The following is a 22,531-nucleotide window of genomic DNA, read 5'->3' as shown; positions in this document are numbered from 1 at the left end:
ACAAAGAATGAATGATGGCTTGTTCAAATAGACATCTTAAGGACACATGAATGAGAAATATGATCAGGAGTAAGTCATCTGGCCTGTCGAACCTGATCCACTATTCCATGAGATCATGGCTGTGGACTTGGCTCCACTTGCCTGCCTGTTCCCCATTCCCCTTAATTTTCACATTATTCAAAAATCTATCTCTTTGGCTTGGCTTCGCGGACGAAGATTTATGGAGGGGGTAAAAAGTCCACGTCAGCTGCAGGCTCGTTTGTGGCTGACCAGTCCGATGCGGCACTGCAGCGGTTGCAAGGGAAAATTGGTTGGTTGGGGTTGGGTGTTGGGTTTTTCCTCCTTTGCCTTTTGTCAGTGAGGTGGGCTCTGCGGTCTTCTTCAAAGGAGGCTGCTGCCCGCCAAACTGTGAGGCGCCAAGATGCACGGTTTGAGGCGTTATCAGCCCACTGGCGGTGGTCAATGTGGCAGGCACCAAGAGATTTCTTTAGGCAGTCCCAAGAGATTTCTTTAGGCATCTATCTATCCGTTACTTAAATACATTTCAATGAGGCTGCTTTGATTGCTTCCTTTAGCAAAGATTTTCACAATCTTGGAAAGGCAGTTTCTCCTTACCTCTGTCTTAAATTAATTTCCCTGAACTCGAAGCTACACCCCCTCATATTCTTGTCTCATTTACCAGTGGAAGATTCCATCTATTCTTTCCACAGTTTCATCATATTAAGATCCTCTCTAACGATTATGATTCCCAGGTTACGACATCTCTCCTCATAAGATAAATGCATTCAATTCCAGAATTGACCTGGTGAACCTCCTCTGCACCACCTCAAAAGTCACCAAACCAAGTGAGGAGACCAAAACTGCACACAGTACTGCACGTGTGGCCTCACCAGTATCCTGTTCAGATGCGGCAGAACCTCCGTGCTCCAAAATTCAAACCCTTTAGCTATGAAGGTCAGCATCTATTTGCCTTCTTGATTAAAAGTCAAGATTCCTTTACTGCCACACATAGATATACAGAATTCGTTTGCTTTTGTTAACTGTAAAGGTACAAACAGAGGCACCACTAGGCCCACCGCCCCCACCAATGAGGAAGAGAAGCAAAAGAAGGTACTTTGGAGACATTGTGTCCAGGGGTTTTCTTCCTGCACTCCTATATCCTCTATAGCCAGACTGCCTCCTGCTCATTCCAGTGATGAAACAGAGGTCCTAGTTCCAGACCTCCCATACAATCAGGAAGCTGTCAGTGCCCGAGGCCCTCAGGATCTCTGCTTGCCATTGGTACCTTACTGAATCCTGGTGTCTATACCAGGTTCTCACGAGCCATTCTCAAGGTGCCCAAAACTGGGTGTGAGTCCTTCAGCCTCTGAGCTCCTCCGCTGACCTGCTGCATGGTTTCCTACCCAGTAGGTTCCTTCTTTCTGACCTCCCTCTCGGGTGTTGGTGGGGGAGTGAGGGTGGGGGTGTTGTTCTCCTGCTTTCGTCCTCTGCTGTGGAGCACGGGCACTACCACCTTGGGCATGGATTTCTGTGGATTTACTGATGCTGGCTGTACACCATTCATAACCTGTGTGGGACATGATGTTGGATCCTGCAGAGGAGCACTGTGTCTCTGTTCCCTGATCTTCCACATCCACATCAACACCAGTGCTGCAGTTGCTTAGCTGCAATAATGTCACAATTTTTAAAATCCCGATCCAGTCCCGATTGCAGGCGCTGTAAAGGTGTTGTGCTAACCATTATGCCAACTGTGTCAGCCTCGACAACTCTTCAAAGTGGATGCCCTCATGTTTACTGACATTGGACTCATCTGACTGATCTTTGCCATTCACTTAAACCTGTTATGTCTCTGCAAACTCTCCATGTCCTCTACACAATTTACTTCTCCACTCAATTTAGTGGCAGCAGTAAATGGAGATATGTGAAACTTGGTCCCCTCCTCTGAATTATTTCTATATATATTGTGAATAGTTGCAGGCCCAGCACTTATACCTTCCAAATGACCTTATCCTGAAAGAAAGGAAGAGAAAAATAGAATTACTTAATATTGCTCTCTTCCCTGGTCCATCTCCTCAATTTCCTACAATTACATGCCCATATTCATTCTGATCTGAGCAGTTCATAATATTACCTATATTAGTTTGGTGTCTGGAATGTTTTGGCATCTCCAGAAATTTCTTAACTCTGAATTTTCTTTTTATTTTAATTTGATTTTTTTTCCCCTTCAGATTGAGTCTTGTATATCCCCAAAATGTTAATTATTGATGCAACTAAAACATTAATTTCATTTCCATTACCTTAAATCAATTTCACAGCACAAGTTTTGATTCCTGCTCCACCTCGGTTCCTGATCTAATCCCTCCTTGATTTTTTAGTTAGTTTTGTAGAATGAGATGAAACAGCCTTGCAGTTGAGGCTCATAGAGTAACCAGCAATAATCTGTGGCAATACCGAGCAGGTTTCATAATTTTAAAATGTCACTACTTGTGACATAGGATTTGCATTAACCCTGCCTGGGGAGATGAACATTCCATATGCTTAATGAAGGCAGCCCAGAGGCACTTTCTCATTAATGTTGGCTTTATCTCATTAGGTCTGTGCTTGAGTCAAAATCTATATTATCATACAACAATGTTATAATTAGAATGCTCTATAAGGCTGTCTACTGGCTATTTTAATACTGATGCCTTTATAAAAAGGTGAATATAATTTTTCATCTTGTACTGCAGATGGTGCTGTTTATGAATTTATGCCCCCAATATTATTTATTTGCCAAGGATTGTTAATTTGCTTGAGGGAGCTCATTTTGATTGATATGAAGAAGGTTTTCATGACTATTCATGAACTCTATGATTTCATATTAACTTGGACCCCCTTCTCCAAACCATTTATGGATATTGCGAACAGTTGTGGGCCCAACACCAGTTCCTGCAGCACTCCATTAAACACCGATTCCCAACCAAAGAAACACCAATTTATCCTGCCTCACTACCAATGATCAATTCTCAATCCATGACCATTCATAAATTGCAAACATTTCGAGTTATTTGTGGTTTTGTCCAACTTTTAATTTGTTCATCTGTACAGAGTCCTGTGTGTAAAGGAGAGGAAAAATTGTCCCAGTAAAGGTAGATGGAGCCAAATGAAACTAATTCTTGCAGACAATTTGGTGGCTGTGAACAAGTTGGAACGAGGAGCCTGTTTCTATGCTGTGTGACTCTTAAAGAACTTACCATTTTATCTTTGTCTGTAACTTTCCTAAGGCATTAAAGTGAGCGATAACATATGTTAATCAGATGAATCATTTAGATAAGTAAACCAGAATCACGTTTCTCACTAGGAATATCTGTAGATGTTTTACATCGATTTAAAATAATTACGGAACAAATATAAAGGTAACATTGGGAAGGAAAATTGTTTATATTGGATTTCATACCTGGCAAATGTCCCTAATTATTAGCCATTGTTAAATAAGTAACAAGTGTACTCTTTATTTGGAAACACTTAAGTCTAAAATTACAATTCAAGGCCAGTCAAAGCAATTTGGTGGTAAGATTTTCATGGCCTTGTATGATTAAATTGTACAATTATAACTTTTAATTTGTCAGGTGTAACAGTAATATTTAGGGAGCTGTTGGTTCTCTGATTACTTAAGGAAATTAAATGTTGGAGGCTGTTTGATTGTTCACCACTGTAGCACCCTCAGCTACATTATTTGATTGAAGAAAAAGTCTAGCAGAGGCATGAACACACCCACGGTTATTAAAATGTTTTCTGCTTTGGAAAATAAATAAAGTGTGGATCTTGATCATTATTTTTGGAGTGTTGAAGCCAGACTAATTTCTCACTTAAAACCTTATTAAATATAATGGGAGACAAAATGATAATGTGAGATTATTAAAAAGTGACTTAATTGAATGCTTAAATTGCAATTCAACCATTATTGAACACCAAGATAGGTGGTCATTTTGGGTATGAACCTTGCTCTGTCCCCTTTTGAAAATATGTTCCGACAGCAATTTCTCTTGTCATTTCAGATTTCTGCGATCTTGCTTCCTGTTTACAAACCCACCTTTGTTCAAGACCAATTATAAATGAAGCAGATCAAAATGAATTAAATTCAGGTAGTTTCCTCCGTGTGATAGTACAGATTCTATCACCAATGTGTATATGTATAGATGGTAGTGTAGGATGACTGTGATTGGCTGAAAGTGTAGCCACACCTACTGGCAGGTCTTCAAGGATGGCTCCTAACCAGACCAGGTCATTCTGGACTGGTCGACCTACTTGTGATATGCTCCGTCTTTTGGTTCATAAAAGCCTTGGTTGAATCAACAAGTCTTTGGTTCTTTCGACTCGCATTACACACACCCACACTCCCACCCACCCACCCACACACACCGTGATAATACAGATTCTATCACCAGTGTGTATATGTACATATGTAGAGGTGGTAGAGTAGGATGTTTTGCGGAAACTGCCAAAATGTTTGGCCTGGAAGTCAGCGTGAAGAAAACTGAGGTCCTCCATCAGCCAGCTCCCCACCATGACTACCAGCACCCCCACATCTCCATCGGGCACACAAAACTCAAAACGGTCAACCAGTTTACCTATCTCGGCTGCACCATTTCATCAGATGCAAGGATCGACAACAAGATAGACAACAGACTCGCCAAGGCAAATAGCGCCTTTGAAAGACTACACAAAAGAGTCTGGAAAAACAACCAACTGAAAAACCTCACAAAGGTAAGCGTATACAGAGCCGTTGTCATACCCACACTCCTGTTCGGCTCCGAATCATGGGTCCTCTACCGGCATCACCTACGGCTCCTAGAACGCTTCCACCAGCGTTGTCTCCGCTCCATCCTCAACATTCACTGGAGCGCTTTCATCCCTAACGTCGAAGTACTCGAGATGGCAGAGGTCGACAGCATAGAGTCCACGCTGCTGAAGATCCAGCTGCGCTGGTGGGTCATGTCTCCAGAATGGAGGACCATCGCCTTCCCAAGATCATGTTATATGGCGAGCTCTCCACTGGCCACCGTGACAGAGGTGCACCAAAGAAAAGGTACAAGGACTGCCTAAAGAAATCTCTTGGTGCTTGCCACATTGACCACCGCCAGTGGGCTGATATCGCCTCAAACCGTGCATCTTGGCGCCTCACAGTTCGGCGGGCAGCAACCTCCTTTGAAGAAGACCGCAGAGCCCACCTCACTGACAAAAGGCAAAGGAGGAAAAACCCAACACCCAACTCCAACCAACCAATTTTCCCCTGCAACCACTGCAACCGTGTCTGCCTGTCCCGCATCGGACTTGTCAGCCACAAACGAGCCTGCAGCTGACGTGGAAATTTACCCCCTCCATAAATCTTCGTCCGCGAAGCCAAGCCAAAGAAGAAGTGTAGGATGACTGTGATTGGCTGAGAGTGTAGCCTCACCTACTAGCAGGTCTTCAACGATGGCTCCGAGCCAGACCAGGTTATTCTGGACTGGTCGACCTACTTGTGATAGGCTCCAGTCTTTTGGTTAATAAAAGCCTTGGTTTGGATCAACAAGTCTTTGGTTCTTTCGACGTGCTCTCCACTAATAACACTGGACAATGAAGAATTTGCTTCCTCAACACTTCTGGGTGGGTGTATTTTATAGATTTTGGGCTGCTGATCAAGCAAATCACCTTAAAATTTTCCTATCACGTATTGTTTTTTTTAGATATAACCTATTTTTTGTGATTTCCTGTCAGATTTTAAGTCTACTTAAAGCATACAAAACCATGTCATTTGAAAATTCTTTTTCTGCTTTTGCCTGCTGATCTCGATGCTGTCCGTGACGAAATGCTGTGAAAATTTTCACCAGAGCTTTGTGATTAATGGAAAAGTAGTCTCATGGCAACTGGAATCCATCAATACTGGCCAACTCTGTTAGACACTGACATGAGAGGCATCAGATGCTGAGTACAAATGAAAATAAGCAGCAAAACCTTTTTAGGTCAGTTGAACTAACGCAATCATTATGCGATTAAACAGGGTAAATTCAATAAAAGTTAATTTAATGTTTCTCTAACTTCCTATGTGATGTAGCATATCTGAAAATATCTTTGTGTTCAGCTGGAATATTTTTTCAGGAAGAAAGCCTTTTGAAAAAAATGTTATTCAGTCTCATCATGAGCAAAGAATTTTTGTACATTATACTGGTTGGTTCACATGCCACAAGGCTGTGTGCATATTGCCCTGTTCTTTAAGCATAATTGCAAAGCCAAGTCGATTCCAATGCAACCTATAAGTTTACTGATGACATCATCGTAGTTGACCGTTAACTCGGCCTGCAACATGACAGGCACCAGCCTTCACTCCATTCGAGGACATCTATAAGAGGCAGTGTCTTAATAAAGCAGCCTCTATCCTCTAAGACCCCCACCACCCACGCCATACCCTCTTCACCCTGCTACCATCAGCGAAAATGTACAGGAGCCTGAAGGCAAGCACTCAATAGTACAAGGACACCTTCTTCCCCACTGCCATCAGATTTCTGAATGATCAATGAACCAAAGACACTGCCTTACTTTTTGTGCTCTATTATGTCTCAACCCCCTGCCCACCCGAGTTATGCTGCCATCTCTCTCTCCTCCCCCACCCACCCACCCGATTCTCACTGCCATCCCTTCCACCCGCCCTCACCCAGCCTCTCTCCCTCCGCTGTACCAGCACCAGGAAAAAAAAATGCTGGTCTTTGGAGATTTCCGTATTTTAGATGTCCGGATAAAGGATTGTGTATCTGTAGTTTCAAATTCATAGGTTTGCATGTATTAGACAATTTTTCTTTGTGACAGCACATCAAGGTAACAATGAAGAAGGCAGACTAGCAGCTCTGGTTTCCAAAGCGCCAGAGGAAATTTGGAATATCGTCAAATAGTCTGTCAAACCTCAACAGTTATATTGTGGAAAGTATTCTGGTTTGGAAACTCGAGGGTCCAGCAACGCAGAAGGCTACAGTTGCCCCAGCAAAGATCCTCACAGGCACTGACTTCCCATCTAAGCAAGACATTGCCTCAAGAAAGCAGCCAACATGATAGAAGATCCCCATGTCAATAGTTATGATATCTCTTTGCCACCTTCAGGCAGATCCAGCATTTCTAAGCTAAAGAAGGGCAGCACGGTTAGTTAGCGCAAAGATGATACAGTGCCATTGACCCGGGTTTGAATCTGGCGCTACCTGTATGAGTTTGTACGTATTCCTCATATCTGCGTGGGTTTCTTCTAGATGCTCCAGTTTCCCCTCTCCCTTCAAACTATACCAAGTTGTCGGTCAATTGGATATAATTGGGCGGCACGGGCACGAGGACCGAAAGGGCCTAATACTGTGCTGTTTGTCTAAATTTAATTCTTCTTCCATTAGCTATCAGGCTCTTGAACGTTTTCATACCTCCTCACCCAGAATACTACTCCAGGATCAAAGATTTGGCTGTACAATTGTAACATCAGGGTAGCATCAGGTATCTTGAAAAAGGGTCGAAACGTTGGTTATGTATCTTTATCTTTGCTACCCTGTTTGGCCTGCTGAGTTTCTCCAGCATTGGGTTTTTACTATTGTAACGTTCCTTTTTTTGCATTAACTGCAACTGCAAATATTTATCTGTTGTCTTATAATGATTATCTTACTTTTTCCTCATAATTTAATTTATACTTAGTGGTTATTAGTGTATTTTATGTCTCTTTAAAGCTGCAAGAAGATTTTCAATGCATTTGTGCATGTGTGTTTGGCCAATAAACTCTCCTCATTGCCCTGGACATTCAGGGCTATTTATCAGACCTCACTTGTGAATATCTGTGGCCTGGAAATTAAGACTTGATGAAGCTCCTTCTTTAAAAGAATACAAAAGTTTCAGCATAATTAGCTCATCTTTCATCTGTGACATTCAGTACTTTCGATTTAATTGCAGTATATTTGGCTACCCTTAATCATCTTTTATCTCAAGGGATTTTAACTTCCACTAATATGGCGCGAGTTCTAAGTTGACTGATGATTCTAAAGTGCAAATCATTAACTGTTCCAAAGATAAGGAAAGGGGTTTCTAGTTTGGTACGTGTGTGGGCATTTTGTGAGGTGGTGCATTGCTCCTGTGGATTCTCTGTGGTCCCAGTGCATGGACTTGAGGTTTTCAAGGCCTTCCCAAGTGCTCCTTTCGAACAGACACAGGGCAAGAATTTTGAACCGTCAGCGGGGAATGTTACATCATTATATCAAGGAGGCTTTAGACTACCTTGTCAGGAACCAGTCATCGTTTGATTTTTACCGAACATAACTGAAATTTCAACCAGTTTGTAAAAAAAAAAGACTCTGTGCCTAGAATGGTACCGATGGGGCAAGGTAAAGAAGATTACTCCATGTTGGTGTGGTTTGAACGGATCTATGGTTTGCTTCATTATCTGCAGATAATGCAATCTTACAGCGATTAAGTAAGTGTTCTGTAGATAATGTGGAGACTTTGTGGAAAGAATGGGTTCCCCTCAGAGTGCAGTTCAGTCTTGAGTCATGAAATTAATAAAATTGCAATACAATAAAGATACTATTTGTCCCAGAATAGTTGTCAGATTTGTATGTACATGGTCTCACCCTATTTCCTGCTATTCCCCATATGTTATTTAGAAGTTTGCCTTTTAAATGTTTTGAATCTGCATAAAACGAGACATAGGATACTGTGGTTAGTTGAATACAGAATTTAATGGGTGATAGAGAATGCAAGAGCATATGTTCCAATGCTAAATTAGAAAGCACGTCAGCGCTGCTACTTCCTCAGGAGTTTGTGCAGGTTTGGTATGACACTGGGAAATTTCTACGGAGGTGTGATGCATCATGGTCTGGAAAGAAGACACCTGAGTGGAAAGCCCTGCAAAAGGAATGGACACAGCCCAGGAAATCACAGGCAACCCCCCCCTCCCCACCCTCGCTATTGAGAACATCTACAGGGAACACTAGCGTCAGCGATCCACACCACCCAGCACAAGCTCTGTTCTCGCTGCTACCATCAGGAAAGAGGTGTCGGTGGCACAAGACTCGCACCCCCAGGTTCAGGAACAGCTGCTCCCCCTCCACCATCAGACTTCTCAACAACAGACAATCAGGGACCCATTTAAGGACTCTCACTTGTGCATTTTATTGAATTTTTTTCTTTGTGTTGTACAGTCAGTTTGTTTTTTGAGTACAGTTTTTGGCACTACCAATAAGCGATAATTCTGTCTCACCCGCAGAATAAAGAATCTCAGGGTTGTCTGTGATGTATGAACTTTGTAAGTCTGTTGGGGATATTAAGTCAAAGTACAGTTTCCCAAACCATCTGATGGAAATACTCTTTGAAGGGTTCTTTTAGTTGTAGTGGTAGCTGCAAATGAACATCTGTGTAGGAATAAATGATTTTTTTTTACATCCTGTGGCCTACAGCTAACAATTTTATGGTGGAGAAGTTGAATGGAATGGTAATAATTACAGAATTATCTCCCTGAACTTGGCATCATTATTTGAGTTGGAACTTGGAGAAGCTGTTGCACTCAGTGTGTGTGGCTTCACAGCTATTATCTTTCTATTTGTTTCAGGGATCTCTTCACAGTTACCATAATTGCCCTCTGCAGGGTAGAAGCAACTCAATCTCTCAGCCACATCTCGCTCCATGTACAGAATTCAATTAAGTGCAGGCTTTAAAATCTCACAATTGTTTATTTGCAAAAAAAAGTTTAAAAATGCAACTGTATTTATTCTTAAATCTCCCATTTCACTACTATATGTGTATACGGAATCCTTACGCTTGAAGCTGTACATATGAACATAAAGATTAGTGTTTTCCTATTGGAGGCCTGTGATTAGTGGGGTACTGCAGGGATCTGTGCGAGGTCCACTGTAGTTTGTCATCCATATAAATGATTTGGATGAAAATGTAGATATTTATTATCATAAACCACCTCACTGATAACCTGGACGCTGTGAATTTCAAGTAGCCAACCATTTCAATTTAGACATCATTTTAAAATTATACGTACAGCATGGTAACAGGCCCTTTCGGCCCTTAAGCCCAAATACACCCAATTGATCTCCACCCCCTGTATGCTTTTGAAAGGTAGGAGTAAACCAGAGCACCCGGAGGAAATTCACTCAGACACAGTGAGAACATACAAATTCTGAACAGCCAGCACGGGATTTGAAACCTGGTCACTGGTGCTGTAACAACGTTGCACTAACCACTACGCTCTCCGTTCCCTTCATCATTTCCAAAGTGATATGTCTGTCCTCAGCCTAGTCCATTGAAAGGGTGATGCCAAACATAAACTTGAGAAGCAACGCATCATATTATTCCTGGACCGCCTTAAACTCAATGGCACGATCATCGATTTTCTGATTTGAGGTAACCCCACCTCATTGTTTTCTTTAACTACTCCAATTCTGACGTCTCTCTAACCTTCTCCCACCTTCTGTCTCACACCCTATCGCTTTTTAGCCCCTCCCCAGCTCCTTTTACCAATTGATGCAGTTGATTTTCTCCCCTTCCCACCCTAGTTTCAATATAGGGACTTGACCTGAAATATTGACTGACCGTTTCTACCCACTGAGTTCCTCCGAAAGCTCATTATTTGCTCGAGATTCTCACATATGCAGTTTTTGTGTTTCTCCACCATTTTCTCTTTCCTGACTTTAACTCAGGGCACCATCTAATATCCCTGTGAAAACATGACTGAACATTTTTAAGGAGTTTTTACTTTCTTGCCGTGACTGGGTGGATTTCCTCCAGGAGCTCCCATTGTCTCCCATGTTCCCAAGACCTTTGGGGAGAGTAGGATCATTGAATTCATGCGTTTATTTGAGCAGCATATAGGCTTCATGGGCCAGAAGGGCCTGTTACCATCCTGTAACACTAAATTAAAATTAAACTAAAATTAATAGAAATCAGAATGTGAAAGAAAATAATATTAAGCTTTGTATTTTTCCCTCAAAATATTCTATTAATTATAGACACAGAAAATACAATTGGGACCTGCCATTATCCACATTTATTGTACCAGAAATGTGTTTATAATGTGTCCTTATCACTCCTCTTTCTTCCTCAAGCATTTTTACATGATAGAGGAATTAGGGGATATGGGGAGAAGGCAGGTAGGTGGAGTTAGGTCATAAATTAGATCAGCCATGATCGTATTGAATGGCGGAGCAGGCTCGATGGGCCATTTTTGGCCTACTCCTGTTCCTATGCTCCTATGTAACAGACAACCATTTGAAATGCTGTTGCATGGGACAAGAGGCTCAGTGCCCTGTGGTGGTAGGACTATGAAAGCATTGTGGGGGCTGCACTGAGCATCAGTGCTTCCCTCAGCTTGAACTGTGCCAGAGGGCAGAATTTGCATACAGATATCTCCAGGCACTAGAAGGAGGCAAGACCTAACAAAAGCCCCTTTCACACTGGCCCTTTTCACACGGCCGATATGCAGGTTAAGGGTCCAGTGTGACCACTCCTTAATCGTCACGCAGGCGTCAAATCACGCAGGAGATGGACTGCCTAGGTAGGTAGTAGGCCATTTCATGTCAGGCCTCTGCCTGAAGGCCAGCTAAAAGAACAGATCTAAAACTTATCTTTCAGACAGCAGCCCTAAAAGGATGCTGCAGCATTGAATTCATATAGAGAAGCGTCGTAGTGCCCCCTAGAACTGATGGGGGCGGGACGACTGGCTGTTGTACCGCCACCTGTCATAAAAAACAAAATTAATGATGTTATACTAACTTTATCTTTTATTTTCATTGTATCTGTCCTTGCAGAGTCTGCACAATTGGTGCCTATTCTCAAAGCATGCTTGAAAGGTCAAATTTTCAGCCGTCTAACTGTTTTCAGCCAATTTATGTCACACTAAAGGATTTTCAGCCATCTTGCTTTAAAAGCAAAAGCTTTAGCATTGAGATATAACTCAAAACCATTAAATTATAAGTGACATAAATCATTCTTCTCCACTGGAGTTTTCCCTACCCATAATCCCCCACACAGCTGGAACAGTCTCCTCAACCTCTCTCCCAATCAAATTTGTCCCACGTGCTGGGGAAATTTTCCACTGCCAAACCCACTTCACAATGGATACTGTAGTATTATGGGTAAATCGTCATTATTCCCTCAGTACTGGTCAAGAAGAAACAAACTCTGTACCCCACTCTGCCACTGGATCTTTGACTTTCTCATCGGAAGGCCATAGACAGTACAAATTAGAAGCAACGTCTCCTCCTCCTCCTCACTAATCATCAACACAGACGTACTCCAAGGATGATCTACTCATTATACACCCATGACTGTGTGGCCAGGCACAATTCCTGTACTATCTACGAGTTTGCCAATGACATCACAGTTGTCGGCAGAATCACAAACGGCAATGAGGAAATGTACTAGGAGGGAGATAGATCAGCTTGTTGGGTGGTGTCAAAACAACTACTTTGCACTCAACATCAGCAAAACCAAGGATCTGATTGTAAACTTCAGGAGGGAGTCAGGGGAATATGACCCAGTCCTCATCGAGTGGTCAGTAGTGGAGAGGGTCAAGAACTTCAAATTCCTGGGTGTCAACATTTCCAAGGATCTGTTCTGGAGCCTCCATGTTGATGCAATCACAAAGAAGGCTCCCCAGAGGCTATACTTATGAGGTGTTTGAGGAGATGTGGTATGTCACCAAAAATTCTCAACAACTTCTACAGGAGAGAATTTTGGCTGGTTGATTCACTGCCTGGTATGGAGGCACCAATTCTCAGGACAAGAATCAACTCCAGTGGAGAACAATGATTTATGTCACTTATAATTTAATGGTTTTGAGTTATATCTCAATGCTAAAGCTTTTGCTTTTAAAGCAAGATGGCTGAAAATCCTTTCTTTCTTCTTCTTCTTCTTTGGCTTGGCTTCGCGGACGAAGATTTATGGAGGGGGTAAAAGTTCACGTCAGCTGCAGGCTCGTTTGTGGCTGACAAGTCCGATGCGGGACAGGCAGACACGGTTGCAGCGGCTGCAGGGGAAAATTGGTTGGTTGGGGTTGGGTGTTGGGTTTTTCCTCCTTTGCCTTTTGTCAGTGAGGTGGGCTCTGCGGTCTTCTTCAAAGGAGGTTGCTGCCCGCCAAACTGTGAGGCGCCAAGATGCACGGTTTGAGGCGATATCAGCCCACTGGCGGTGGTCAATGTGGCAGGCACCAAGAGATTTCTTTAGGCAGTCCTTGTACCTTTTCTTTGGTGCACCTCTGTCACGGTGGCCAGTGGAGAGCTCGCCATATAACATGATCTTGGGAAGGCGATGGTCCTCCATTCTGGAGACGTGACCCATCCAGCGCAGCTGGATCTTCAGCAGCGTGGACTCAATGCTGTCGACCTCTGCCATCTCGAGTACTTCGACGTTAGGGATGAAAGCGCTCCAATGGATGTTGAGGATGGAGCGGAGACAATGCTGGTGGAAGCGTTCTAGGAGCTGAAAACAGTTAGACGGCTGAAAATTTGACCTTTCAAGCATGCTTTGAGAATAGGCACCAATTGTGCAGACTCTGCAAGGACAGATACAATGAAAATAAAAGATAAAGTTAGTATTACATCATTAATTTTGTTTTTTCGGTGCAATCTCAGTGCATAACATATTTTATTTTGTCTTATGAAAAGTAAGCACCAAAAAGCCAGGTACCAGGGCTGGGAAACTATTTTTTCCCACATATAGAATGATGTAACATTAAGAATGAGGGTCATTCATTCTGTCACTTACTCATTTGAAATTGTATAGATATAGAAGCAACCATCTGTCTCTTTGAAGTGAGAGCTGAGACTTCAGAAAGATGTCTGCTTGGGACATCTCCTGACTGGTCATCCTCACTTTCCGTATACGAACTGAATATTTATAATAAAAACCTGCATGCTTTGAAGAGATATTTTTGCTGTGTGTTCTTTTGCAGTCTGTTTTCATGTCAGAAGCACGGGCTGACTTCCACACCAGAGGGTTGTTAACTCGGCTTGCAACATCACGGGCACCAGACTTCACTCCACTGAGGACATTTGCATGAGACGGTGTCTTAAAAAAAAAGCAGCCTCTATCCTCAAAGACCTGTGTGATAGATACACAGCCCATGCCCTCTTCACTCTTCTACCATCGGGAAGGAGGTACAGGAGCCTAAAGTCGAGCACTTAGTGGCACAGGGACAGCTGCTTCCCTGCTGCCATCAGATTCCTGAATGACCAATGAACCACAGACACTGCCTTACTTTTCATGCACCACTATATTTATTTTTATTTTGTTATATATTATTGTTGTAAGGTGGTTCATAATATGAATGCTTGCACAGTGATGCTGTTGCAAAACACTGAATTTCGTGACTTGTTTATGACAATAAATTCTGATTCTGTTGGGATAAAATTCAGTTAGTAGAAATAGTTTTATTTGAGTTGAATCACGCAGAACCATTTGCAAATGTGATGTAATTAGAGCTCCCATCACAAAATGAACCTCAAAAGTACTTATCACCTTATGCATGAAGAATGGGCCTAGTGATTCATGCTGACAAGATGAAGAATAATAGATGATTTCATATACTCTGCGTAGGCCAAAACCAGCTGTTCCGTAGCTTGGAATTAAATGTAATCTTGTTTTACTATCAACTGTTTCATGCAAGCAAATTTTGAACTGATTCTCCACTTTTCAATACAGCTATCTTGCCGATGGACAGGATAAGAGAGGAGGAGAGGGAAGGGAGTTTGTCTGAGTGCCACAGAGGAGGAGTATTCAGCTACTTAGCAATTATGAGAAGAAGGCCTTATTTTAATGCATGAGATGGGGCGCTAGAGAACTTTCAGGCAATGTGTTCTCGTTGATACTTGTCGGGAATGTGATTAGTGGCATTGTTAGGTGCTGGAGATTGAAGACATGATGTTCTTATCACTTCTCCTGCAATATATAATGTAGTGATCTTGCCTGTGAGACTGGAAGGGTTTAAATGAAAATTGTGTTCAAGTTGTCAGGATGTTTTAGAGGCATGCTCCTGTCCTTATTGCTGAGAGGTGCTGGGTAGGGGCCAGAAATATGGGGGCTTTCCATGATTCCACTGAAATCAATCTTTTCTCATGTCTCTGATGCTTTTGCCAAACCAAATTAATCTGCTCCCAGAAACTAAGAAAAACTAACACTCCTTCCCCCACCTTCTTAGACAATCATCTGCCAGATTTTCAGCATCCCTGAAGACCTGCTCAGACCAAAACATTTACACTTTTGGGAGTCGCTTATTTTTCTTTTTAACACAGCCGCTGTGTTCCAGGAAATTATTGCCATTTTCCTGGAAAGCGCGCTGTGTAAAAAGGTCAGAACGGGAATGAGGATGTCATTCCCAGTCCAATGTTTTACCTCCTAGACCCCTGGTAAATTTCGCAGAATGCCTGCAGTCTAAAGTTAACTGCAGGCATTCCATGAACAATGGGTTAATGAATAGCACATATTGATGATGAGTGTTGCAAGTCCCACCTCTTTAATCACTGCACTTCCGGTACACTGTCTAAACCCGTGTAAGGAACCAGCTAGCTCAAGTTTTGGTTGTTCGTGTGTGAACAACCAATGCCACCTCAGACGCACATTCTATCTAAACAACATAATTATCTTAGAGGATCTTTCCTTGACCAAACACACTAATGGCATCAGGAGGTTCAGTGATGACGTCGGAAACCCTGTCAAATTTCAACAGCTGTGTGTTGGAAAGTGTGCTGACTGGCTGCATCATGGTGTGGTATGGGGACACATATAACCACGAGCGAAAGGCCCTGCAAAAGGTAATAGACACAGCCCAGGACATCACAGGCAAAACCGTCCCCATCAGAGGGAACTCTGCCCTTGGAGAGCAGCAGTAATTATCAGGATCCATACCGCACACACACTGTTTTCGTTGCTACCGTCAGGAAAGAGGTATAGGTACCACAAGACTTGTCAGGTACAGCTGCTACCCTCCAACTCTTCCAAATGAAGTGGGTTGTAGGTCAATTGGGTACAATTGGGTAGCATGGGCTCGAGGGCTGAAAGGGCCTGTAACGGTGCTGTATCTCTACATTTAAATTTAAAATTTGACTGCAACGTTGATTTTTCAGTAATGTGCTGCATGTCCAGACCCATGTTATTACTAAGTATCAAAAGCAATCTTATTCTTGCACTGCTATAATGGTAATTTTTTTTAGCTGCCATATATCATTTCTCTGTTCAGTAATATATTGGAGTTACTTTTTTGTTTGCAAAGCACTTGTTTGTAGCAAGAAAGAATTTTGGTGTAAATGTGTATCAATGAATATGATCATACTGAACTGCAAGGACATCACTGAATGCACCCTGCTAATATGGGCATAAGCTGATTATCACACACCAATTTCTATCACGTAGTTATTTTCATACCCATACTGAAACAATCCCTTTAATTGCATTTGGTTCAATTCTGCCATTGTATGTGATACTGTTTTGAATGTCTTTTGAAAGGTTACGTCCACAGCAGGAAGCATGCCGCCCTCATCTGTCTGCTGTTTGTCGTTCTCTTATGTTTGTCTTCCTTTATTCACCCTGTACTTGTTTAAAAGCTTTTCACCTTTAAAATCCTTGCAGTTGTGATGAAAGCTTAGAAAATTGAAGTTGATTTCTTTTGTCAGAGACAACCTGCCCAAATAAATGTTTCCTGCATGTTCCCATCACGATGGTGTTTTACTTTTGATGGTTTAGACTTATTTTGCTGGGAGGATTAATATCTGGTGTTTGTTGCCGCCTGTTTGTTGATTAGGTGGAAATTGTTCTGATTTATGCTTTCAGAGACAGTTGGTTACATTTTAAAATTTAAATCTAGAAATTTTAAATTTATACAACACGGTAATAGACCCCTTCGGTCCATGAGCTCGAGCTGCCCAAATACACCCAAATGACCTACAACCCCGATACATTTTTGAACGATGGGAGGAAACTGGAGCACCCAGAGGAAACCCACATAGACACAGGGAGAACATACAAAGCCCTTACAGACGGCATAGGATTCGACTCCAGATTCTGGTTGTGGGCGCTGTAACAGCATTGCGCTAACCGTACAGAGAATTCTTGCCTTTGCAGCTGTGTGTTCTTCTTCTGCTTTTTTGTCCTAACTGATTTTGTTCAGAAACATCCCAATCAAGGACAAAATCCTGACAGATTTCCTTTCTTGTAATACTGACAGCCACCATTCACAATAGAATGAATTCCCTATGAAATATTGTTACCCTCAGACTGGAGAAGAAATGATGGCCATCATTAGCCTGAGTGTAGATGATGGTGTTTATTGGGTGCATCGATGGAAGGCAAGAACAGTAGGTTTCCGTGAAGCAGCATTTGGAATCCAGTTCAACTTGTCAAGAGCTCCTAATTCACAAAATAAGATCTTGCCCTTACTTTAAATTTTTCGTGTGACTTGCCACTTGATGGTTCAGTAATTTTACTCCCTGTGGAGTTGAGACACGTTGAAGAACATTGAACAGTTGAATATTCTCCATGGGATGGATGTTCCTATTGAAGGAGCTATTGGGAGGAAAAGCCTCAGTCTTGCGAACCTGCTGTTGGTCACTATATGGCGACTCCTGATCTCATTGCTTTATTAAGCTCTTTCCCCTCCCTAACCCCCACAATGAACATTTATTTATCAAATGAAAAGGAGCAGGGAGTTTTCAAGCACAAGCTGTCTCTATCACTGATTCATGAGACTCCCAAAGTTTTAATAGAATTTGCTGTTAACATTTACAATAGCAATTGATGACTGGATTTTGAGACAGATTTTTTTTGGAAAATTTTATTTAAGAATTTTATAAAATATTACAAAGAAATTTGTAATATTATACAAAGATACAAAAATACAGATATATAAAAAAGAAAAGAAAAAAAACAAAATTTGAGAAATAGTGGTAATATGCCCCCACCCCCTCCCTCCCTCTCCTAGCTACATTATCTTAACTCTCTCCCCACTCCTCGGAGCCTTACAAAAAATTATACATGAATTAATCAACGTGCCAAATCTTTACATAACTTTTACTTAAGATCAATAGCCATACAATCCAAATATAAACTCCACATTTTAACAAAAAAAATAATTATTTTGCAAATTATATTATTTTTTCCAAATATAAACATGATTGCAGTTCATTATGCCATATTTGTATATTCAATTCCACATCATTTTTCCAAATTATCTCTATACATTTTCTTGCAACCCTAACCGCAAAAATGCAAATTGTGGCTTATCAACCAATCCGAAAGTAACAGCGTTCGTATAACCTTGAGACAGATTAAAAACATTAAAGCAGACTTCCCATTCACATGATTTCCAGCTGGATGAAACAATGTAGGAAATAATTCAGAGCGCTCATGTGGTCCAGTAGAACAGTTACATATTCTGGGGGAATCACTTTGTTGAGATCTGGTGCTCCTGTTGTGGTCTCTACATCGGAGAGTCAGAGCGCTTTATTTAGCGCCTCGGCTCTGTCCACCGCAATAGTGGTCACCCATCCCAATTCCCCATCCCATTCCCTTGCTAACACGTCTGTTCATGGTCTCATGCACTGTCAGACTGGCACCACCCGCAAATTGGAGGAACAACACCTCATCTTCCAACTGGGCACCCTCCAAGCAAATAGCATTAATATTTCTGACTTTCATTAAAAAACCCCAACCCTCCCCAACTTCTTCCCCTGTCACCTTCCCCCAGCTCTGTTTCTTCCTTTTCCCTGTGTCCTTTTGCACAGACATGATTAATTCTCATCTCTCCCCTTATGGTATCCAATTAACTCCTTTTGTTGGTCTGGATTCCTCCCTCAGCCAGTATTGACTGAATTCTGAGATTTCCTGCTTTTGACTCAACCTGCTTATTCCTTGAAGGGCCTGAAGCATGGCCAATATACTTTTGCTTTTTATGGATGGTGAAAGACATTTTGGTGTGTTTTTACATATTTTCATCTTGTAGTTCGGATGAATACATACAGTTCCAGTTGAAACTTGCAGTGGATGTATGTGTGTAATATATATATACTGTATACTATATATTTACATTGAGTGTATAATCATGTGCATATGTGTTTATATGTATATATACACATACACCAAAAAATTATATATAAAAATATATATTTAAAAAAGGAGTAATTTGTAATATGCTTGTTCACTTCTATACAAAACAACCTTTCTCAACTTTTTTTTGGCAAAACTCCTAACATTTATGGGGCCCCTTTCCAGTGACGCAGTGAAGTTTTGGTTTTTTCCATATTTCTCTCCTCCCAACTGCATAAAATACATAAAAATTATTATGTTTTGTGAGGTGAAAAGAAAACAAGGTTTTTTACTTAAATGTATTGTGGCCCTCTGTGGAGCCTCCATTGGCAATAGCTGCCTTAAAGGATGTATAAAATAGGTATTGAAATCAGACCCCATCAACAGTTTCAGTTGTAGTTTCCTGGGATGAGGTGCAGGGATGGTGAAAATCATGGTGTAATGAGGGTGTCAGTACTTGGTTGGATGAGCCGAATGATGAAAGTAAGTAATTTGCTTATCTGGCTGATGTGCAGGTCTAACATTTGGAAGATCGTAATGTCCAGGGAGTGATTAATTATGGAATAATGTGATCCAGATTATGCTGGAGTATTGCAAAACAAATGTTGAACAGGGACTGACATCATGCCTTGTGCCCAGAATGACATTTCACTAGGCTCCCATGTCCAGAAATGCCCAGTCAAATTTCCAAACCAACATGAGATAACTGAAATAATGGTCATCTCCTTCTGAGAAAAAAAGTTTCATGAAATTGAATTGTTATGGAAAGCTACATTATTATCAGGAAACAAAATCTTAAGGTTCCAGGGCTCCAGTAGTTTGCAGATGGGACTTTATGTTACAAATTCCAATGAAGACTTTTCTATATCTTTGCCATGTAAAGTACTGTACACACTGTTGAGTTTTTCCGGATTGTGTTTTTATTTCAACCACAGAGTCTGCAGACTTTCTTGTTTTACTCCTGTCTATTGCAAAATTCTGCAAAATCTCTTTGAGGGAATGCCTTCCCTGAAGATGTTCTCCTTTGCTCTCTGAAGGGAATTCTGTGGGATTCTCTTTCACTGCTCCCCATCTGTAATCTCAGCTGCTGCTTTTCAGCTTCATGAGCTCGGCCACCTGCCTGTGGGTCTGCACTCCTCCCCCAGCCCTCCCCCCTCCCCCCCACCATTTTGTTCAGGCACCTGCCTATATTTTGCTCTTACCTTGATGAAGGGCCTAAGCCCAAAACGTTGGTTCTGCATCTTTATCTTTGCTATATAAAGTACCTTGTTTGACCCAGTGAGTTTCCCCACCATTGCATTTTTACCCCAATGAAGACTTAACGCTTTCGACTGTGTCGAACCTTCCTCCATGTCCTTTCACCAGCAAGCCATTTGTATCTATTGAAAGACCAAAGTTAGATGTTCGTGTCATGTCAAAAACAACACAACTGCCATGAATTAACAATGTTATGGGAATGCCAAAAATAATCATCCTGGTTTGAGCACATTAATGCTCTTTTATTAGTTTTAATGGCTGCAGTGAGTCCCTTTATCCTTTTGTTGCAGTTTTTGAAGCAAAAGAACCATTGAGTTCTTCATGACTGACACTTGAGAGAGCAAGAAAGCACAAAGCGTGAATTCCAATGACTGATTGTTCAGCTAGCTTTTGAGCACCAAGGCTTTTTACCAATAGGCTGAGTAGACTGCACAGTTACAGACTTGCTGTTACAGACTATTCACTTTTGAGTTTTTTTTTGTAATACCGGTCGCTAGGTTATGGCCTGAACACTGATCAAGATGCAGGAAATAATACCATATTTATGGAATTTGACGTTTTAAAGAAATAACTCAAAATAGGCTTTTGATTTATGTTATATGCTTCATCTGTGATATGTGCATGATATGACCTGTTTGGTATTATTCGATGACTTTGTATGATTTATATATTAAACTCATTAAAAATATTTGGCAAAGAATGAGGGAAGATTTATTTATCAATACCACACAGCTAATTTTACCAGTGTCATTTCTTTGATATAGTTATCCAATTAGTTAGTTCCCCATTTCCTGCTCCACAAATGGTTCCCCCTCAAACATTTATCCATTGAAGATTATTACTAAATCTGCTTCAAGCATCCTTTCAAATGTTGCATCTTGATTTAAGCGAGTTATTATTATAAAGGATTCAGCATTTTTCACCTTTCTTGCTATAAATCTGTTTCCTCTTGTAATGAGCCTCTCTATTGTCCTTTCAAAATTCTTTGGGATTTTTAGCATCCTTACTGAAGCAAAACAAAAAGTAAAAAAATCCAAAATTTTCCAATCTCTCCAGCTATTCAAAATCTTGCCTCCCTGAACTTATCCTGTTCTGCACTCTTTCTCCAAGGCTTTGACATTATTATATTTCAATTGTCCACAAACTAATGTAAATGTCACATCTTTTCTATCAGAAGTGCCATTACAAAGGTTTGTAAAGTTTACTGTTTCATGGAATGCTACCACACATCTTAGACATTGTGTTATAAAAACATGAAAACGGTTACTTAGCCCCTCAGTCATGGCTGATCATTTAGCTCAAAACTTCGTTCCTGACTAACCCCAAATTCCTTCATTAGCATCGAAAAATCTATCCATCTCTTTCTCAATGTAGTGAAACAAGAAAATCTGCAGATGCTGTGGTTGTAGTTTACATAAAAATGCTGGAGAAACTCGCTTCAGACCTTGATGAAGGTCTCAGGCCCGAAACGTTGGTTATTCATCTTTATCTTCGCTACATAAAGAACAATGTGTGACTTGCTGACTTTCTCCAGCATTTATGTGTAAAGTCTTTCTTAAATGTGTTCAGTGGCTGAGCCCCCAGTCCTCTTGCGTCAAGATTTCCAATTATTCACTATCCTCTGGCTGAAAAGATATCCTTTCTTTTTCTTCCTGAATTTCAGACTCCTTTTTCTTAGACTGCAACTGTAGGTTTTAAACAGTTCACCCATCGGAACTGTATCATCACTGAATCTACTTTCTCAAGCCTCATAAGAATTTTGCATGTTTTAATTAGATCATCTCTCATTCTTTAATAGTCTGAAGGGTGCATAAACCCCTCTCATTGGACAATTCTTAACCAAGGAATCAATTGTGGTAAACTTTTATTACATTCCTTATTTTGTAAATTGATCCCTAGATAGGGAGACCAGACTTGTGCACAATATTACAGAATGGTGCAAAATCACCAGGAACTTTATCATTTCAGTAAGAGATGTTCACTTTGTATTCAAGTCCTTTACAATAAAGATCAAGATACTTAGTCAGCCCTGCTAACCGATTGCTCTAACTGCACGTCAGGAAGTAATTACTGCTGTAAAAACACAATGCTGGAGAAACTCAGCAGGTCAGACAATGTACTTTATATAACCAAAGATAGAGATACATAACCAATATTTTGGGCTTGAACCCTTCATCAAGTTGTGTGTAAGATGTAGGCAGGTGTCCAAACTAAA

General features: G+C 41.2%; 1 long non-coding RNA gene across 1 annotated transcript in view; it reads left to right on the top strand.

The window, feature by feature from the left end:
• Positions 1-22,531, top strand: part of LOC138747441 (uncharacterized) — a 109,070-nt gene that overhangs the window by 45,697 nt on the left and 40,842 nt on the right. The gene's annotated exons all lie outside the window — the stretch shown is intronic.

The sequence above is a fragment of the Narcine bancroftii genome, chromosome 12 (assembly GCF_036971445.1).
Source record: "Narcine bancroftii isolate sNarBan1 chromosome 12, sNarBan1.hap1, whole genome shotgun sequence".
In the NCBI taxonomy this organism is placed as follows: Eukaryota; Metazoa; Chordata; class Chondrichthyes; order Torpediniformes; family Narcinidae; genus Narcine; species Narcine bancroftii.
Note: the sequence above shows the minus strand (reverse complement) of the source record. Positions and strands in the feature narration are given on the sequence as shown.